Source organism: Chrysoperla carnea (assembly GCF_905475395.1).
Source record: "Chrysoperla carnea chromosome X unlocalized genomic scaffold, inChrCarn1.1 SUPER_X_unloc_1, whole genome shotgun sequence".
Lineage (NCBI taxonomy): Eukaryota > Metazoa > Arthropoda > Insecta > Neuroptera > Chrysopidae > Chrysoperla > Chrysoperla carnea.
Genome location: NW_025408044.1, coordinates 236399 through 260286, shown reverse-complemented (window position 1 = coordinate 260286; position 23888 = coordinate 236399). Strand labels below are relative to the sequence as shown.

General features: G+C 25.5%; 3 non-coding genes across 3 annotated transcripts; all 3 read right to left on the bottom strand.

The window, feature by feature from the left end:
- Positions 1–1747: 1747 nt before the first annotated feature.
- Positions 1748–1866, bottom strand: LOC123303499. The gene has a single exon (XR_006535616.1). It is a non-coding gene; the product is annotated as a 5S ribosomal RNA (ribosomal RNA).
- Positions 1867–8278: 6412 nt separating this feature from the next.
- Positions 8279–8397, bottom strand: LOC123303498. Its single transcript, XR_006535615.1, has one exon. It is a non-coding gene; the product is annotated as a 5S ribosomal RNA (ribosomal RNA).
- A 6359-nt stretch (positions 8398–14756) lies between these two features.
- On the bottom strand, positions 14757–14875 carry LOC123303496. The gene has a single exon (XR_006535613.1). It is a non-coding gene; the product is annotated as a 5S ribosomal RNA (ribosomal RNA).
- Between the last annotated feature and the right edge of the window lie 9013 nt (positions 14876–23888).

Genomic DNA, 23888 nt, shown 5'->3' with positions numbered 1-23888 from the left:
TTTGGTAATGTATGTTATAAACAAAATAATTTGTTGTAAACAAATTATATAATATGTTATATTTATTAACAAATTTATTTACTCTTATATAAATAAAATTAGTGGCTTCCCAAAAAGGAAAGCCTGTTTAAATTTATCGGATGTATTAAATATTCTTTAATAAATTTACTAAATATTTTAAGTAAATTATTATATTTTCTTAACCTCCAAAACCATACAAAGTACGACCTTGTCGTTTTAATGCATATACAACATCCATAGCTGTAACTGTTTTACGTTTTGCGTGTTCAGTATATGTAACAGCATCCCGAATAACATTTTCAAGGAATACTTTAAGTACACCACGTGTTTCTTCATAAATTAAACCAGAGATACGTTTTACTCCACCTCGTCGTGCTAAACGACGAATTGCAGGTTTTGTAATACCTTGGATATTATCACGCAAAACTTTTCTATGACGTTTTGCACCCCCTTTTCCAAGACCCTTTCCACCTTTTCCTCTGCCAGTCATTTTAATAAAAAATTATTTACAATATTTTAACGAACGGATAACACGTGTGTTAACCTCACAAGTATTGTAATGTATGTGAGCGCCGGTACAATTGTGCCTTTTTATATAAAGCATTAAAGATTTTTTAAGCCACGCCTATACAATTTGATTAGTCCATACTCTGATAGCTATCCAATAGGATATGACAACAAAAATTTTGAAATTTCATATAAATATAAATACAACACATTTATTTCGCATTTAAACATTTGACTTTGTAGTATCAAATTGTCGAATATAATTTTTAAAATTGTGTGTTTTTTTGTAAAAACATTATTATTTGAAAATGGCTAGAACCAAGCAAACTGCACGTAAATCAACTGGTGGTAAAGCACCAAGAAAACAATTAGCAACGAAAGCTATGAGTCTGTCTGCGTTTGCTACTAGTCTAAGGCATTTATTTTGAATTCGTTGTAGTTTAATAAATTGCGTTTTGGATGCACTGCACCAGACCGGTGCTGCGTTTGTTATAACTGGTTTTATTATTGCATCGTACAGCAACTTTTTTGTTTTTAGCGTTAGTGCACTGTACCTGTTAAGCAATGGATACAGTGTACGCACTACCCCGTGACCCTTGGCCACCAGGTGGTTTATTTGAGGCACAAACGACATGCCCTTATCCAGATATAAGCTAGTGAAGCCTATTTAGTAGGTTTATTTGAAGATACCAATTTATGCGCAATTCATGCAAAGCGTGTTACAATTATGCCTAAGGATATACAATTGGCAAGACGTATTCGTGGAGAACGTGCATAAGCGTTTTAAATGACAATTTAAAAAAAAAAAAACAAATAAGAAATATTTTCGGTCCTATATATAGGACCAACATATATTATTAAATAAGAGTATATTATTTTTATTAAAAAATATATATATATATATATATATATATAAATTATTGAAATAAAATTAAACATTATTAAAATTTTGTTATAATTATAAGCGATTGCTATTTCTAAAAATAAATAAATTTCATAAAATTTATATTATTTTATATTCATTTGAAATATTAAAAAAACTTCTCGCTTTAAAGTAACCATGATATGAGTTATAAATGCAATAAAATTTTATACAAAAAATAATATTTATTTGTTGACGAATAATATAAAAGGTTTACATTTCTAAATAACATATATTTATATATGGTGTGTAAAAAAAAAGAAAAGAAGAAAAATAATATATATTTTTAATATAAAAAGGCAACCGCACACAGTGTTCCCAAGCGGTCACCCATCCAAGTACTGACTGTGCCCAATGTTGCTTAACTTCGGTGATCGGACGAGAACCGGTGTTTTCAACGTGGTATGGCTGTTGCCAGTAATAAATGAAAATTTTTACAAATATATATTTTTCATAAATATCATTAATATTAAAGTCTATTATTAAAATTTTCAATGAAGTAATCAATTTAAATATAAACTTATTTATTATACCATATATTTTAAATAAAAATGCAACCGCACACAGTATTCTCAAGTGGCCACCCATCCGTGGTACTGACTGTGGCAAATGTTTCTAAACTATTATTTTATAAAATATTTATACAAAAAATAATTTACTCTTATCAAATATTAATTTGTGGCCTGTATTAAGGCCTATGTTATTTTCATTTTTTAGCAAAAATAATGAAATATTTCAATATATTATTAAAGTAACAGATCATTTCTTTTTTGGTGCTGCTTTTTTAATTTTTGTAGGAGATGATTTGGCAACAGAAGCTTTCTTAGCTTTTGGTGCTTTCGGTTTACGAGCAGGGCTACTTTTGGCAGCGGATTTTGTACTTTTTGCTGGTTTTGCTTTAACTGGTGCTTTTTTTGATGCCGCTGATGATTTTGCAGTAACTTTTTTAGCAGCAGTTGATGATGATGGAGTCGCTTTTTTTGCTTTAGGCTTTTTGGCTGCCAATGATGTAGTTGTGGCTTTCTTTTCTTTTGGTGCCCGTTTACTTTTAGCACTCTTTGCTGAACCTTTTGCTCCACTTTCTTTTTTGGATACTTTTGATTTAGCTGAAGAATTAGATGAAGCGGAAGCAGCCAATTTGAATGAACCAGATGCACCTTTACCTTTAGTTTGTACCAAGGCTCCCTCAGTTACAGCAGCTTTTAAATATTTTTTAATAAATGGTGAAATTTTATCAGAATCCACTTTATAATTTGCAGCTAAATATTTTTTAATTGCTTGTAATGATGAACCACCACGTTCTTTTAAATTTTTAATTGCGTTAACAACCATTTCTGATGTACGTGGATGTGTTGGTTTTGAATGTTGTTTTGTACGTTTAGCACCAGAAGCTGTTGCTTTTTTTGTTGGTGTTGTAGAAGCAGCAGTAACCGCAGTTGCTGCAACAGCTGTAGAATTTTCTTCGGCCATATTTTTTTACTTTATAAAAATAATGTATTTATTATAAATATTTAAATGATAAAATATAATAATTCTATCAAATAAAAAATAAAGGTTTTCAATTATATCATTATTCACAATAATATAAGTCCCTATGTAAGTCAAAGTACCATGTAGAAAACACATAAAAATTAAATAGTATTTCTAATTTACTGTCGTAGTAAACATGATTTATTTTTTCAATTTCTATAATATATAAAATAATAAATTATAAATTTAATAATAATATTTATTTTATAAATTAAAATATATTTAATTTTTTTATTAACAATTATTAATAAACATAGTTTAATATTAATTATTTCAATCATACAAAACAATAATATTTTTAAGGTAAACTTAAAAAGTATATATTTTTATTTTTTATTTAATATCGATTTATTATAAATTATTAGTATATAAATAATTAAAAAATTTAATATATAAATATATATATTATAGTATAAGATTTCATTTTTAGAAAAACTTTTTTTGTCAATAATGAAAACGTATTATTATGAAATGTGTTAATCGAACATTGACAAAATATATTTCATTAGAAAATACTTTTATTTATGCATTAATATCAATAATTAACTATTAAATTAATTTTTTCATAATTATATAAAGAAATTTTATACTGATATAAGTATTTATATATTATAATATTTATTTTAAATATAAAAAAATTTATGACAAAATATATTATTAGAGTATTTGTTGAGATTAATATAAGATTATTTTAAATAAGAATTAATTTATATAATTATTAAAATATTATTAATTTTATGTTATGTAATTTTAATAAAAATAAATAATAATAATAATAAATATACAAATTTTTTAACAATTTAAATTTTATATGATCTAAATAATTTTGTTAAGTACGATATGAGAAATCATTGTAAGCTTCGTTAAGAAACTTTGTAATATAAAATAATAATAATAATATTAAATATATAAATAAATAAAATAAATTTGATATATATTTTTAGTTCATTCTGTGTATAAATCAAAGGATACCGAATAATTGGTAACGGATGCGATATATTATAGTATCGAGTATTAAAACATAATATATAAATTTATCTTGTTATTCAAATTTTTTGTTACTTAACTTATGTATTTAGAAAATTTATAATATTATTTATATAATTGACATAAAATCTTATAAATTGAAATTTTATTAATATGTATCAAAAGAAGAGAGTAACGTATTGATATAATATCAAAGGATACTGATTATTTAAATAACGAATACGTCATATATTGTTTGTGTAACGAAGTTCATTTGGCCATCTAGTTTAAAATAACATTTTCAATAGAAAGTTTATATGCTTTTTTTTTTTTTTTCTTTAATTATTAAAAAAATAAATTGAAATTTAATTCAATCAAATTTTATAATAATTTTAAAAAAATTTTTCCTTTTAAAAAATATTTTGTGATGTTGTGATAATATGTATTAATACAAGTGCATCCTGATACTTTTATCTCTAGTAAAGGTATGAGTATCATGAACAGTTTTGTTATCTAATGATATTATTTTGATAATATTTTGTGTATATTCTTATAATATTTTGTCTAAATATCATCATAATACAATATTATTTTGATAATATTTTATGAATATTCTTATAATATGTTACCTAAATGTCATCATAATATGATGAATTATTTCCATAATAACATATAAAAAAAGAAAAGAAAAAAAAGAATCATTAATTTATAATTATTTAAATTGATTCTTTAAAAAAATATTATAATATATTATTTATAAAAATAATTTTTACTCTTATTTTAAATAAATTTGTGGCCTTTTATTAAAAGGCCTATGATCGATGTATTATTATTATAAAAATTAATGCAATGTTTTTAATTTATGCTTTCTTTTCAGTTTTCTTTGGTAATAACACTGCTTGAATGTTTGGTAATACACCACCTTGAGCAATTGTTACACCAGATAATAATTTATTTAATTCTTCATCATTACGAATTGCCAATTGTAAATGACGTGGAATGATACGTGTTTTTTTGTTATCACGGGCAGCATTACCAGCTAACTCGAGAACTTCTGCAGCCAAATATTCCATAACAGCAGCCAAATATACTGGGGCACCAGCACCTACTCGTTCAGCATAATTTCCTTTTCGTAATAATCTGTGAATTCTTCCAACAGGAAATTGTAATCCTGCTCGGCTTGATCTTGACTTTGCCTTTCCCTTTACTTTACCACCTTTACCTCGTCCAGACATAGCGAATAAATTTATTTAATTAATACTTTTTTTTGTAAATATAATCACACAGATGTGTACGTTACGGGGATTGTAACATAAATGTTTAAAATGTTATTTGGGTATTTTAATTTATAATATTTATAAAATATAAAACTTTAAAAATAAACCAATCACCTTATAGTATTATTTTCAGCCAATCAGAGAGTAGTATTCATTTTTATTGTTATATCCATCTTCGCGTATATAATACGCTAGTTGTATACACGACACGCTCATACATATACTGACTGGTGTTCTGTAACTATCTGTGTATATTAATTGTTTGTAACAATGCCACCAAAAACAAGTGGAAAAGCAGCAAAAAGAGCTGGCAAAGCTCAAAAAAATATATCAAAGAGTGATAAGAAAAAGAAGAGGAAGCGCAAGGAATCATATGCAATTTACATTTACAAAGTATTAAAACAAGTGCAACCTGATACTGGTATCTCTAGTAAAGCTATGAGTATCATGAACAGTTTTGTTAATGATATTTTTGAACGTATTGCTGCTGAAGCATCACGTTTAGCACATTATAATAAACGTTCAACAATCACAAGTCGGGAAATTCAAACCGCAGTTCGATTATTATTACCTGGTGAATTGGCAAAGCACGCTGTTAGTGAAGGTACTAAAGCTGTTACAAAATATACAAGTTCAAAATAAATAAATCGAAAATATTATTTAATTGATAACATAAAAATACATCAACATATAAAAATGGCTCTCTTTTTAAGAGAGCCATCAAATTTTTTAAATAAGAGTAAATTATTTTTATATATACAAAAAAATAAAATAAACAATTATTAATATCATATTTAATATAAAATTTTATATATTAATAGCTTGAATATATCTATTATTAGTATATCAATATTATTAATTTTAAATATAATAAAGGATATCGCGGAATATATATCGTAAATCAGTGTAATGCAAATGCATTACATTACCTTTATTATTTTCATTTTACATTTACTACTTGTTTATGTACGCTTATAATTATTAGAAAAATATTTTTAATAATTTTAAAAAATAAATGAAATAATAAAAATTTAATAATAAATTATTTATTGAAAGTATAAAAAATGGTATAGCAAAATCTTTATTTTCTTTGATTAAGGCGAAATGTTTTATTAGTTATAAATTCGATAATCTCCTATCGATACTTGTTACTCTTAACTTGTATATATAAAAAATATAATAGTATATTAATTTATAATAAAATTTTTTCAAAAATTCAATAAGTTATTGTAAAATAAAATAGATAATATACAAATTATAAGTTATTATTGCAGATATATTACAATAAAAAAAAAAAATAAATAAAAATATTTGGTAATGTATGTTATAAACAAAATAATTTGTTGTAAACAAATTATATAATATGTTATATTTATTAACAAATTTATTTACTCTTATATAAATAAAATTAGTGGCTTCCCAAAAAGGAAAGCCTGTTTAAATTTATCGGATGTATTAAATATTCTTTAATAAATTTACTAAATATTTTAAGTAAATTATTATATTTTCTTAACCTCCAAAACCATACAAAGTACGACCTTGTCGTTTTAATGCATATACAACATCCATAGCTGTAACTGTTTTACGTTTTGCGTGTTCAGTATATGTAACAGCATCCCGAATAACATTTTCAAGGAATACTTTAAGTACACCACGTGTTTCTTCATAAATTAAACCAGAGATACGTTTTACTCCACCTCGTCGTGCTAAACGACGAATTGCAGGTTTTGTAATACCTTGGATATTATCACGCAAAACTTTTCTATGACGTTTTGCACCCCCTTTAAAATTCTAGGTTATTAGCTTGCGCTTTCATCCTAAATTTGTTTTGGATTTGCATGGCTTTTATTAGTTTGGAGGATTTGGGGGTGGTTAGGTTTTGAGTTACTTTATTTTTATTTATTGTTTGTTTGCTACAGAAAAAGTTGGTAAAAAAACTGTTTATATATTAAACTGACTTGTCAGTATAGGCTGTTGTTGTATTTTATTGCTATGTTGTGGTAGGTCGTGTTGTTTTTATTTTATTTTTATATTTTATTGCAGTCCGGGTTCCAGCGTGTGATATATTAATTTATGTTTTGCTGGTGCTGGCAGGTCTATTATCATATTTTTTGTCAGATTGCTTTTGTGTATTTGATGTTTGTAAAATTTTTCTGACATAGTTTTGATTACTTCTTTTATTGTTTTTGCGTCGGTTGTGCTGTGTAATTTTTTGATTGTGATGAGTCTGTCTGCGTTTGCTACTAGTCTAAGGCATTTATTTTGAATTCGTTGTAGTTTAATAAATTGCGTTTTGGATGCACTGCACCAGACCGGTGCTGCGTTTGTTATAACTGGTTTTATTATTGCATCGTACAGCAACTTTTTTGTTTTTAGCGTTAGTGCACTGTACCTGTTAAGCAATGGATACAGTGTACGCACTACCCCGTGACCCTTGGCCACCAGGTGGTTTATTTGAGGCACAAACGACATGCCCTTATCCAGATATAAGCTAGTGAAGCCTATTTAGTAGGTTTATTTGAAGATACCAATTTATGCGCAATTCATGCAAAGCGTGTTACAATTATGCCTAAGGATATACAATTGGCAAGACGTATTCGTGGAGAACGTGCATAAGCGTTTTAAATGACAATTTAAAAAAAAAAAAACAAATAAGAAATATTTTCGGTCCTATATATAGGACCAACATATATTATTAAATAAGAGTATATTATTTTTATTAAAAAATATATATATATATATATATATATAAATTATTGAAATAAAATTAAACATTATTAAAATTTTGTTATAATTATAAGCGATTGCTATTTCTAAAAATAAATAAATTTCATAAAATTTATATTATTTTATATTCATTTGAAATATTAAAAAAACTTCTCGCTTTAAAGTAACCATGATATGAGTTATAAATGCAATAAAATTTTATACAAAAAATAATATTTATTTGTTGACGAATAATATAAAAGGTTTACATTTCTAAATAACATATATTTATATATGGTGTGTAAAAAAAAAGAAAAGAAGAAAAATAATATATATTTTTAATATAAAAAGGCAACCGCACACAGTGTTCCCAAGCGGTCACCCATCCAAGTACTGACTGTGCCCAATGTTGCTTAACTTCGGTGATCGGACGAGAACCGGTGTTTTCAACGTGGTATGGCTGTTGCCAGTAATAAATGAAAATTTTTACAAATATATATTTTTCATAAATATCATTAATATTAAAGTATATTATTAAAATTTTCAATGAAGTAATCAATTTAAATATATACTTATTTATTATACCATATATTTTAAATAAAAATGCAACCGCACACAGTATTCTCAAGTGGCCACCCATCCGTGGTACTGACTGTGGCAAATGTTTCTAAACTATTATTTTATAAAATATTTATACAAAAAATAATTTACTCTTATCAAATATTAATTTGTGGCCTGTATTAAGGCCTATGTTATTTTCATTTTTTAGCAAAAATAATGAAATATTTCAATATATTATTAAAGTAACAGATCATTTCTTTTTTGGTGCTGCTTTTTTAATTTTTGTAGGAGATGATTTGGCAACAGAAGCTTTCTTAGCTTTTGGTGCTTTCGGTTTACGAGCAGGGCTACTTTTGGCAGCGGATTTTGTACTTTTTGCTGGTTTTGCTTTAACTGGTGCTTTTTTTGATGCCGCTGATGATTTTGCAGTAACTTTTTTAGCAGCAGTTGATGATGATGGAGTCGCTTTTTTTGCTTTAGGCTTTTTGGCTGCCAATGATGTAGTTGTGGCTTTCTTTTCTTTTGGTGCCCGTTTACTTTTAGCACTCTTTGCTGAACCTTTTGCTCCACTTTCTTTTTTGGATACTTTTGATTTAGCTGAAGAATTAGATGAAGCGGAAGCAGCCAATTTGAATGAACCAGATGCACCTTTACCTTTAGTTTGTACCAAGGCTCCCTCAGTTACAGCAGCTTTTAAATATTTTTTAATAAATGGTGAAATTTTATCAGAATCCACTTTATAATTTGCAGCTAAATATTTTTTAATTGCTTGTAATGATGAACCACCACGTTCTTTTAAATTTTTAATTGCGTTAACAACCATTTCTGATGTACGTGGATGTGTTGGTTTTGAATGTTGTTTTGTACGTTTAGCACCAGAAGCTGTTGCTTTTTTTGTTGGTGTTGTAGAAGCAGCAGTAACCGCAGTTGCTGCAACAGCTGTAGAATTTTCTTCGGCCATATTTTTTTACTTTATAAAAATAATGTATTTATTATAAATATTTAAATGATAAAATATAATAATTCTATCAAATAAAAAATAAAGGTTTTCAATTATATCATTATTCACAATAATATAAGTCCCTATGTAAGTCAAAGTACCATGTAGAAAACACATAAAAATTAAATAGTATTTCTAATTTACTGTCGTAGTAAACATGATTTATTTTTTCAATTTCTATAATATATAAAATAATAAATTATAAATTTAATAATAATATTTATTTTATAAATTAAAATATATTTAATTTTTTTATTAACAATTATTAATAAACATAGTTTAATATTAATTATTTCAATCATACAAAACAATAATATTTTTAAGGTAAACTTAAAAAGTATATATTTTTATTTTTTATTTAATATCGATTTATTATAAATTATTAGTATATAAATAATTAAAAAATTTAATATATAAATATATATATTATAGTATAAGATTTCATTTTTAGAAAAACTTTTTTTGTCAATAATGAAAACGTATTATTATGAAATGTGTTAATCGAACATTGACAAAATATATTTCATTAGAAAATACTTTTATTTATGCATTAATATCAATAATTAACTATTAAATTAATTTTTTCATAATTATATAAAGAAATTTTATACTGATATAAGTATTTATATATTATAATATTTATTTTAAATATAAAAAAATTTATGACAAAATATATTATTAGAGTATTTGTTGAGATTAATATAAGATTATTTTAAATAAGAATTAATTTATATAATTATTAAAATATTATTAATTTTATGTTATGTAATTTTAATAAAAATAAATAATAATAATAATAAATATACAAATTTTTTAACAATTTAAATTTTATATGATCTAAATAATTTTGTTAAGTACGATATGAGAAATCATTGTAAGCTTCGTTAAGAAACTTTGTAATATAAAATAATAATAATAATATTAAATATATAAATAAATAAAATAAATTTGATATATATTTTTAGTTCATTCTGTGTATAAATCAAAGGATACCGAATAATTGGTAACGGATGCGATATATTATAGTATCGAGTATTAAAACATAATATATAAATTTATCTTGTTATTCAAATTTTTTGTTACTTAACTTATGTATTTAGAAAATTTATAATATTATTTATATAATTGACATAAAATCTTATAAATTGAAATTTTATTAATATGTATCAAAAGAAGAGAGTAACGTATTGATATAATATCAAAGGATACTGATTATTTAAATAACGAATACGTCATATATTGTTTGTGTAACGAAGTTCACTTGGCCATCTAGTTTAAAATAACATTTTCAATAGAAAGTTTATATGCTTTTTTTTTTTTTTTCTTTAATTATTAAAAAAATAAATTGAAATTTAATTCAATCAAATTTTATAATAATTTTAAAAAAATTTTTCCTTTTAAAAAATATTTTGTGATGTTGTGATAATATGTATTAATACAAGTGCATCCTGATACTTTTATCTCTAGTAAAGGTATGAGTATCATGAACAGTTTTGTTATCTAATGATATTATTTTGATAATATTTTGTGTATATTCTTATAATATTTTGTCTAAATATCATCATAATACAATATTATTTTGATAATATTTTATGAATATTCTTATAATATGTTACCTAAATGTCATCATAATATGATGAATTATTTCCATAATAACATATAAAAAAAGAAAAGAAAAAAAAGAATCATTAATTTATAATTATTTAAATTGATTCTTTAAAAAAATATTATAATATATTATTTATAAAAATAATTTTTACTCTTATTTTAAATAAATTTGTGGCCTTTTATTAAAAGGCCTATGATCGATGTATTATTATTATAAAAATTAATGCAATGTTTTTAATTTATGCTTTCTTTTCAGTTTTCTTTGGTAATAACACTGCTTGAATGTTTGGTAATACACCACCTTGAGCAATTGTTACACCAGATAATAATTTATTTAATTCTTCATCATTACGAATTGCCAATTGTAAATGACGTGGAATGATACGTGTTTTTTTGTTATCACGGGCAGCATTACCAGCTAACTCGAGAACTTCTGCAGCCAAATATTCCATAACAGCAGCCAAATATACTGGGGCACCAGCACCTACTCGTTCAGCATAATTTCCTTTTCGTAATAATCTGTGAATTCTTCCAACAGGAAATTGTAATCCTGCTCGGCTTGATCTTGACTTTGCCTTTCCCTTTACTTTACCACCTTTACCTCGTCCAGACATAGCGAATAAATTTATTTAATTAATACTTTTTTTTGTAAATATAATCACACAGATGTGTACGTTACGGGGATTGTAACATAAATGTTTAAAATGTTATTTGGGTATTTTAATTTATAATATTTATAAAATATAAAACTTTAAAAATAAACCAATCACCTTATAGTATTATTTTCAGCCAATCAGAGAGTAGTATTCATTTTTATTGTTATATCCATCTTCGCGTATATAATACGCTAGTTGTATACACGACACGCTCATACATATACTGACTGGTGTTCTGTAACTATCTGTGTATATTAATTGTTTGTAACAATGCCACCAAAAACAAGTGGAAAAGCAGCAAAAAAAGCTGGCAAAGCTCAAAAAAATATATCAAAGAGTGATAAGAAAAAGAAGAGGAAGCGCAAGGAATCATATGCAATTTACATTTACAAAGTATTAAAACAAGTGCATCCTGATACTGGTATCTCTAGTAAAGCTATGAGTATCATGAACAGTTTTGTTAATGATATTTTTGAACGTATTGCTGCTGAAGCATCACGTTTAGCACATTATAATAAACGTTCAACAATCACAAGTCGGGAAATTCAAACCGCAGTTCGATTATTATTACCTGGTGAATTGGCAAAGCACGCTGTTAGTGAAGGTACTAAAGCTGTTACAAAATATACAAGTTCAAAATAAATAAATCGAAAATATTATTTAATTGATAACATAAAAATACATCAACATATAAAAATGGCTCTCTTTTTAAGAGAGCCATCAAATTTTTTAAATAAGAGTAAATTATTTTTATATATACAAAAAAATAAAATAAACAATTATTAATATCATATTTAATATAAAATTTTATATATTAATAGCTTGAATATATCTATTATTAGTATATCAATATTATTAATTTTAAATATAATAAAGGATATCGCGGAATATATAACGTAAATCAGTGTAATGCAAATGCATTACATTACCTTTATTATTTTCATTTTACATTTACTACTTGTTTATGTACGCTTATAATTATTAGAAAAATATTTTTAATAATTTTAAAAAATAAATGAAATAATAAAAATTTAATAATAAATTATTTATTGAAAGTATAAAAAATGGTATAGCAAAATCTTTATTTTCTTTGATTAAGGCGAAATGTTTTATTAGTTATAAATTCGATAATCTCCTATCGATACTTGTTACTCTTAACTTGTATATATAAAAAATATAATAGTATATTAATTTATAATAAAATTTTTTCAAAAATTCAATAAGTTATTGTAAAATAAAATAGATAATATACAAATTATAAGTTATTATTGCAGATATATTACAATAAAAAAAAAAAATAAATAAAAATATTTGGTAATGTATGTTATAAACAAAATAATTTGTTGTAAACAAATTATATAATATGTTATATTTATTAACAAATTTATTTACTCTTATATAAATAAAATTAGTGGCTTCCCAAAAAGGAAAGCCTGTTTAAATTTATCGGATGTATTAAATATTCTTTAATAAATTTACTAAATATTTTAAGTAAATTATTATATTTTCTTAACCTCCAAAACCATACAAAGTACGACCTTGTCGTTTTAATGCATATACAACATCCATAGCTGTAACTGTTTTACGTTTTGCGTGTTCAGTATATGTAACAGCATCCCGAATAACATTTTCAAGGAATACTTTAAGTACACCACGTGTTTCTTCATAAATTAAACCAGAGATACGTTTTACTCCACCTCGTCGTGCTAAACGACGAATTGCAGGTTTTGTAATACCTTGGATATTATCACGCAAAACTTTTCTATGACGTTTTGCACCCCCTTTTCCAAGACCCTTTCCACCTTTTCCTCTGCCAGTCATTTTAATAAAAAATTATTTACAATATTTTAACGAACGGATAACACGTGTGTTAACCTCACAAGTATTGTAATGTATGTGAGCGCCGGTACAATTGTGCCTTTTTATATAAAGCATTAAAGATTTTTTAAGCCACGCCTATACAATTTGATTAGTCCATACTCTGATAGCTATCCAATAGGATATGACAACAAAAATTTTGAAATTTCATATAAATATAAATACAACACATTTATTTCGCATTTAAACATTTGACTTTGTAGTATCAAATTGTCGAATATAATTTTTAAAATTGTGTGTTTTTTTGTAAAAACATTATTATTTGAAAATGGCTAGAACCAAGCAAACTGCACGTAAATCAACTGGTGGTAAAGCACCAAGAAAACAATTAGCAACGAAAGCTGCACGTAAAAGTGCACCAGCAACTGGTGGAGTAAAAAAACCACACAGATATCGTCCTGGTACAGTAGCTTTACGAGAAATTCGTCGTTATCAAAAAAGTACTGAATTGTTAATTCGTAAATTACCATTCCAACGTTTAGTACGTGAAATTGCACAAGATTTTAAAACCGATTTACGTTTCCAAAGTTCAGCTGTTATGGCATTACAAGAAGCTAGTGAAGCCTATTTAGTAGGTTTATTTGAAGATACCAATTTATGCGCAATTCATGCAAAGCGTGTTACAATTATGCCTAAGGATATACAATTGGCAAGACGTATTCGTGGAGAACGTGCATAAGCGTTTTAAATGACAATTTAAAAAAAAAAAAACAAATAAGAAATATTTTCGGTCCTATATATAGGACCAACATATATTATTAAATAAGAGTATATTATTTTTATTAAAAAATATATATATATATATATATATATATATATAAATTATTGAAATAAAATTAAACATTATTAAAATTTTGTTATAATTATAAGCGATTGCTATTTCTAAAAATAAATAAATTTCATAAAATTTATATTATTTTATATTCATTTGAAATATTAAAAAAACTTCTCGCTTTAAAGTAACCATGATATGAGTTATAAATGCAATAAAATTTTATACAAAAAATAATATTTATTTGTTGACGAATAATATAAAAGGTTTACATTTCTAAATAACATATATTTATATATGGTGTGTAAAAAAAAAGAAAAGAAGAAAAATAATATATATTTTTAATATAAAAAGGCAACCGCACACAGTGTTCCCAAGCGGTCACCCATCCAAGTACTGACTGTGCCCAATGTTGCTTAACTTCGGTGATCGGACGAGAACCGGTGTTTTCAACGTGGTATGGCTGTTGCCAGTAATAAATGAAAATTTTTACAAATATATATTTTTCATAAATATCATTAATATTAAAGTATATTATTAAAATTTTCAATGAAGTAATCAATTTAAATATATACTTATTTATTATACCATATATTTTAAATAAAAATGCAACCGCACACAGTATTCTCAAGTGGCCACCCATCCGTGGTACTGACTGTGGCAAATGTTTCTAAACTATTATTTTATAAAATATTTATACAAAAAATAATTTACTCTTATCAAATATTAATTTGTGGCCTGTATTAAGGCCTATGTTATTTTCATTTTTTAGCAAAAATAATGAAATATTTCAATATATTATTAAAGTAACAGATCATTTCTTTTTTGGTGCTGCTTTTTTAATTTTTGTAGGAGATGATTTGGCAACAGAAGCTTTCTTAGCTTTTGGTGCTTTCGGTTTACGAGCAGGGCTACTTTTGGCAGCGGATTTTGTACTTTTTGCTGGTTTTGCTTTAACTGGTGCTTTTTTTGATGCCGCTGATGATTTTGCAGTAACTTTTTTAGCAGCAGTTGATGATGATGGAGTCGCTTTTTTTGCTTTAGGCTTTTTGGCTGCCAATGATGTAGTTGTGGCTTTCTTTTCTTTTGGTGCCCGTTTACTTTTAGCACTCTTTGCTGAACCTTTTGCTCCACTTTCTTTTTTGGATACTTTTGATTTAGCTGAAGAATTAGATGAAGCGGAAGCAGCCAATTTGAATGAACCAGATGCACCTTTACCTTTAGTTTGTACCAAGGCTCCCTCAGTTACAGCAGCTTTTAAATATTTTTTAATAAATGGTGAAATTTTATCAGAATCCACTTTATAATTTGCAGCTAAATATTTTTTAATTGCTTGTAATGATGAACCACCACGTTCTTTTAAATTTTTAATTGCGTTAACAACCATTTCTGATGTACGTGGATGTGTTGGTTTTGAATGTTGTTTAAAATAAATATTATTATTAAATTTATAATTTATTATTTTATATATTATAGAAATTGAAAAAATAAATCATGTTTACTACGACAGTAAATTAGAAATACTATTTAATTTTTATGTGTTTTCTACATGGTACTTTGACTTACATAGGGACTTATATTATTGTGAATAATGATATAATTGAAAACCTTTATTTTTTATTTGATAGAATTATTATATTTTATCATTTAAATATTTATAATAAATACATTATTTTTATAAAGTAAAAAAATATGGCCGAAGAAAATTCTACAGCTGTTGCAGCAACTGCGGTTACTGCTGCTTCTACAACACCAACAAAAAAAGCAACAGCTTCTGGTGCTAAACGTACAAAACAACATTCAAAACCAACACATCCACGTACATCAGAAATGGTTGTTAACGCAATTAAAAATTTAAAAGAACGTGGTGGTTCATCATTACAAGCAATTAAAAAATATTTAGCTGCAAATTATAAAGTGGATTCTGATAAAATTTCACCATTTATTAAAAAATATTTAAAAGCTGCTGTAACTGAGGGAGCCTTGGTACAAACTAAAGGTAAAGGTGCATCTGGTTCATTCAAATTGGCTGCTTCCGCTTCATCTAATTCTTCAGCTAAATCAAAAGTATCCAAAAAAGAAAGTGGAGCAAAAGGTTCAGCAAAGAGTGCTAAAAGTAAACGGGCACCAAAAGAAAAGAAAGCCACAACTACATCATTGGCAGCCAAAAAGCCTAAAGCAAAAAAAGCGACTCCATCATCATCAACTGCTGCTAAAAAAGTTACTGCAAAATCATCAGCGGCATCAAAAAAAGCACCAGTTAAAGCAAAACCAGCAAAAAGTACAAAATCCGCTGCCAAAAGTAGCCCTGCTCGTAAACCGAAAGCACCAAAAGCTAAGAAAGCTTCTGTTGCCAAATCATCTCCTACAAAAATTAAAAAAGCAGCACCAAAAAAGAAATGATCTGTTACTTTAATAATATATTGAAATATTTCATTATTTTTGCTAAAAAATGAAAATAACATAGGCCTTAATACAGGCCACAAATTAATATTTGATAAGAGTAAATTATTTTTTGTATAAATATTTTATAAAATAATAGTTTAGAAACATTTGCCACAGTCAGTACCACGGATGGGTGGCCACTTGAGAATACTGTGTGCGGTTGCATTTTTATTTAAAATATATGGTATAATAAATAAGTATATATTTAAATTGATTACTTCATTGAAAATTTTAATAATATACTTTAATATTAATGATATTTATGAAAAATATATATTTGTAAAAATTTTCATTTATTACTGGCAACAGCCATACCACGTTGAAAACACCGGTTCTCGTCCATTTTAACAAAAGTAACGTCACGGCCATGGCCCTTCTGGATATTGAGAAAGCCTTTGACACGGTATATATTGATGGACTGATTTACAAACTAATAAATTATGACTTCCCAAGATGGCTAATAGCACTACTGGACAGTTACCTCAGAGGAAGGGGATTCTATGTAAAAATAAACAACAGCACATCGGAACTCCGACACCCAAAAGCAGGTGTGCCACAAGGATCGGTACTTGGGCCCATATTGTTCACCTACTTTATTAATGATATCCCAAAATTTGCCAAAACAAAAACTGCGATATACGCGGATGACACTGCCGTGTACGCCCACTCCTTTAATGCTCAGGTGGCAACAAAACAACTACAAATACACCTGGATATGATACTGAAGTTTGCCAGGGACTGGAAAATCAAAATAAATAACAACAAAACTGAACATATAATTTTTAGCAAAAAATTTACAAATATCAAAATCTACGATCCACTTAAGGTAGACGGCGTAGCCATAGTCCCTGCCAAGCACAAAGTAAAGTACCTAGGTGTGTACCTTGACAAAACATTATCGTTTGTCCCACATATCAACCACCTGATCAGTAAAGGAAATGGGTGTATACGACAACTTTACCCACTCCTGAACAAATACAGCAAACTCAGCACCAAAAATAAAAAAATGTTATACACTGCAATAATAAGACCAACTATAACCTACGGAGCCCCTGTGTGGAACAGCGTTTCAGACACGACATATCTAAGACTGCAACGTATACAGAACAAATGCCTCCGACTTACACTAAACAAAGATAGATACGCTAGAATACAAGACATACATAGAGAGACAGACATACCGACAATCAAAGACTATACCAAACATGTAACGCATTCTTTCTACACTAAGTTGATTAAAAACAGCTACTTAACCAAAAATATGGTGAAGTCAAACTCACTAACCAAAAAACACAAACAAATATATACAAAATATTTAAATAATGTATAACAAAATATTTTACAGTAAATAATAAAGATAAAATACCCATTCCTTACAAGAGCCTGTGGCGTCGTGCCAGCGTTCCCGACTGGCACTCCGAAAGCAGGCGTTCAAGTCCCACGCAAGGCATTAAATTTTTTCTTTTTTTCTTTTCTTTTTAAATCTAATTTTACATGCAAAAACACATAGGCAATGGGCAATATAAGTTTGCCACAGCTATTGCCTAAAACATAAAACAGGTTTTTAAAAATTTTCCTGTAAAGAGCATATCAACAAAAATTAACTTAACATATACCTGCTCAAACAAATAAATTAAATATCATAAGCATAATTGCGACACAGCAATCTGCATGAAAGAAAAATAAGTTAGGATGAAAGCCTTTTAAGGCTAATAACCTATAATAGTAAATAAAAGTTTTGTAATATATGTTATGTATGTAATGTATTGTATTTTTAAATGTTGATTAATAAACTGTTTTTTGAATTTGAATTTGGTTCTCGTCCGATCACCGAAGTTAAGCAACATTGGGCACAGTCAGTACTTGGATGGGTGACCGCTTGGGAACACTGTGTGCGGTTGCCTTTTTATATTAAAAATATATATTATTTTTCTTCTTTTCTTTTTTTTTACACACCATATATAAATATATGTTATTTAGAAATGTAAACGTTTTATATTATTCGTCAACAAATAAATATTATTTTTTGTATAAAATTTTATTGCATTTATAACTCATATCATGGTTACTTTAAAGCGAGAAGTTTTTTTAATATTTCAAATGAATGTAAAATAATATAAATTTTATGAAATTTATTTATTTTTAGAAATAGCAATCGCTTATAATTATAACAAAATTTTAATAATGTTTAATTTTATTTCAATAATTTATATATATATATATATATATATATTTTTTAATAAAAATAATATACTCTTATTTAATAATATATGTTGGTCCTATATATAGGACCGAAAATATTTCTTATTTGTTTTTTTTTTTTTAAATTGTCATTTAAAACGCTTATGCACGTTCTCCACGAATACGTCTTGCCAATTGTATATCCTTAGGCATAATTGTAACACGCTTTGCATGAATTGCGCATAAATTGGTATCTTCAAATAAACCTACTAAATAGGCTTCACTAGCTTCTTGTAATGCCATAACAGCTGAACTTTGGAAACGTAAATCGGTTTTAAAATCTTGTGCAATTTCACGTACTAAACGTTGGAATGGTAATTTACGAATTAACAATTCAGTACTTTTTTGATAACGACGAATTTCTCGTAAAGCTACTGTACCAGGACGATATCTGTGTGGTTTTTTTACTCCACCAGTTGCTGGTGCACTTTTACGTGCAGCTTTCGTTGCTAATTGTTTTCTTGGTGCTTTACCACCAGTTGATTTACGTGCAGTTTGCTTGGTTCTAGCCATTTTCAAATAATAATGTTTTTACAAAAAAACACACAATTTTAAAAATTATATTCGACAATTTGATACTACAAAGTCAAATGTTTAAATGCGAAATAAATGTGTTGTATTTATATTTATATGAAATTTCAAAATTTTTGTTGTCATATCCTATTGGATAGCTATCAGAGTATGGACTAATCAAATTGTATAGGCGTGGCTTAAAAAATCTTTAATGCTTTATATAAAAAGGCACAATTGTACCGGCGCTCACATACATTACAATACTTGTGAGGTTAACACACGTGTTATCCGTTCGTTAAAATATTGTAAATAATTTTTTATTAAAATGACTGGCAGAGGAAAAGGTGGAAAGGGTCTTGGAAAAGGGGGTGCAAAACGTCATAGAAAAGTTTTGCGTGATAATATCCAAGGTATTACAAAACCTGCAATTCGTCGTTTAGCACGACGAGGTGGAGTAAAACGTATCTCTGGTTTAATTTATGAAGAAACACGTGGTGTACTTAAAGTATTCCTTGAAAATGTTATTCGGGATGCTGTTACATATACTGAACACGCAAAACGTAAAACAGTTACAGCTATGGATGTTGTATATGCATTAAAACGACAAGGTCGTACTTTGTATGGTTTTGGAGGTTAAGAAAATATAATAATTTACTTAAAATATTTAGTAAATTTATTAAAGAATATTTAATACATCCGATAAATTTAAACAGGCTTTCCTTTTTGGGAAGCCACTAATTTTATTTATATAAGAGTAAATAAATTTGTTAATAAATATAACATATTATATAATTTGTTTACAACAAATTATTTTGTTTATAACATACATTACCAAATATTTTTATTTATTTTTTTTTTTTATTGTAATATATCTGCAATAATAAATTATAATTTGTATATTATCTATTTTATTTTACAATAACTTATTGAATTTTTGAAAAAATTTTATTATAAATTAATATACTATTATATTTTTTATATATACAAGTTAAGAGTAACAAGTATCGATAGGAGATTATCGAATTTATAACTAATAAAACATTTCGCCTTAATCAAAGAAAATAAAGATTTTGCTATACCATTTTTTATACTTTCAATAAATAATTTATTATTAAATTTTTATTATTTCATTTATTTTTTAAAATTATTAAAAATATTTTTCTAATAATTATAAGCGTACATAAACAAGTAGTAAATGTAAAATGAAAATAATAAAGGTAATGTAATGCATTTGCATTACACTGATTTACGATATATATTCCGCGATATCCTTTATTATATTTAAAATTAATAATATTGATATACTAATAATAGATATATTCAAGCTATTAATATATAAAATTTTATATTAAATATGATATTAATAATTGTTTATTTTATTTTTTTGTATATATAAAAATAATTTACTCTTATTTAAAAAATTTGATGGCTCTCTTAAAAAGAGAGCCGTTTTTATATGTTGATGTATTTTTATGTTATCAATTAAATAATATTTTCGATTTATTTATTTTGAACTTGTATATTTTGTAACAGCTTTAGTACCTTCACTAACAGCGTGCTTTGCCAATTCACCAGGTAATAATAATCGAACTGCGGTTTGAATTTCCCGACTTGTGATTGTTGAACGTTTATTATAATGTGCTAAACGTGATGCTTCAGCAGCAATACGTTCAAAAATATCATTAACAAAACTGTTCATGATACTCATAGCTTTACTAGAGATACCAGTATCAGGATGCACTTGTTTTAATACTTTGTAAATGTAAATTGCATATGATTCCTTGCGCTTCCTCTTCTTTTTCTTATCACTCTTTGATATATTTTTTTGAGCTTTGCCAGCTTTTTTTGCTGCTTTTCCACTTGTTTTTGGTGGCATTGTTACAAACAATTAATATACACAGATAGTTACAGAACACCAGTCAGTATATGTATGAGCGTGTCGTGTATACAACTAGCGTATTATATACGCGAAGATGGATATAACAATAAAAATGAATACTACTCTCTGATTGGCTGAAAATAATACTATAAGGTGATTGGTTTATTTTTAAAGTTTTATATTTTATAAATATTATAAATTAAAATACCCAAATAACATTTTAAACATTTATGTTACAATCCCCGTAACGTACACATCTGTGTGATTATATTTACAAAAAAAAGTATTAATTAAATAAATTTATTCGCTATGTCTGGACGAGGTAAAGGTGGTAAAGTAAAGGGAAAGGCAAAGTCAAGATCAATCCGAGCAGGATTACAATTTCCTGTTGGAAGAATTCACAGATTATTACGAAAAGGAAATTATGCTGAACGAGTAGGTGCTGGTGCCCCAGTATATTTGGCTGCTGTTATGGAATATTTGGCTGCAGAAGTTCTCGAGTTAGCTGGTAATGCTGCCCGTGATAACAAAAAAACACGTATCATTCCACGTCATTTACAATTGGCAATTCGTAATGATGAAGAATTAAATAAATTATTATCTGGTGTAACAATTGCTCAAGGTGGTGTATTACCAAACATTCAAGCAGTGTTATTACCAAAGAAAACTGAAAAGAAAGCATAAATTAAAAACATTGCATTAATTTTTATAATAATAATACATCGATCATAGGCCTTTTAATAAAAGGCCACAAATTTATTTAAAATAAGAGTAAAAATTATTTTTATAAATAATATATTATAATATTTTTTTAAAGAATCAATTTAAATAATTATAAATTAATGATTCTTTTTTTTTTTTCTTTTTTTATATGTTATTATGGAAATAATTCATCATATTATGATGACATTTAGGTAACATATTATAAGAATATTCATAAAATATTATCAAAATAATATTGTATTATGATGATATTTAGACAAAATATTATAAGAATATACACAAAATATTATCAAAATAATATCATTAGATAACAAAACTGTTCATGATACTCATACCTTTACTAGAGATAAAAGTATCAGGATGCACTTGTATTAATACATATTATCACAACATCACAAAATATTTTTTAAAAGGAAAAATTTTTTTAAAATTATTATAAAATTTGATTGAATTAAATTTCAATTTATTTTTTTAATAATTAAAGAAAAAAAAAAAAAAAAAGCATATAAACTTTCTATTGAAAATGTTATTTTAAACTAGATGGCCAAGTGAACTTCGTTACACAAACAATATATGACGTATTCGTTATTTAAATAATCAGTATCCTTTGATATTATATCAATACGTTACTCTCTTCTTTTGATACATATTAATAAAATTTCAATTTATAAGATTTTATGTCAATTATATAAATAATATTATAAATTTTCTAAATACATAAGTTAAGTAACAAAAAATTTGAATAACAAGATAAATTTATATATTATGTTTTAATACTCGATACTATAATATATCGCATCCGTTACCAATTATTCGGTATCCTTTGATTTATACACAGAATGAACTAAAAATATATATCAAATTTATTTTATTTATTTATATATTTAATATTATTATTATTATTTTATATTACAAAGTTTCTTAACGAAGCTTACAATGATTTCTCATATCGTACTTAACAAAATTATTTAGATCATATAAAATTTAAATTGTTAAAAAATTTGTATATTTATTATTATTATTATTTATTTTTATTAAAATTACATAACATAAAATTAATAATATTTTAATAATTATATAAATTAATTCTTATTTAAAATAATCTTATATTAATCTCAACAAATACTCTAATAATATATTTTGTCATAAATTTTTTTATATTTAAAATAAATATTATAATATATAAATACTTATATCAGTATAAAATTTCTTTATATAATTATGAAAAAATTAATTTAATAGTTAATTATTGATATTAATGCATAAATAAAAGTATTTTCTAATGAAATATATTTTGTCAATGTTCGATTAACACATTTCATAATAATACGTTTTCATTATTGACAAAAAAAGTTTTTCTAAAAATGAAATCTTATACTATAATATATATATTTATATATTAAATTTTTTAATTATTTATATACTAATAATTTATAATAAATCGATATTAAATAAAAAATAAAAATATATACTTTTTAAGTTTACCTTAAAAATATTATTGTTTTGTATGATTGAAATAATTAATATTAAACTATGTTTATTAATAATTGTTAATAAAAAAATTAAATATATTTTAATTTATAAAATAAATATTATTATTAAATTTATAATTTATTATTTTATATATTATAGAAATTGAAAAAATAAATCATGTTTACTACGACAGTAAATTAGAAATACTAT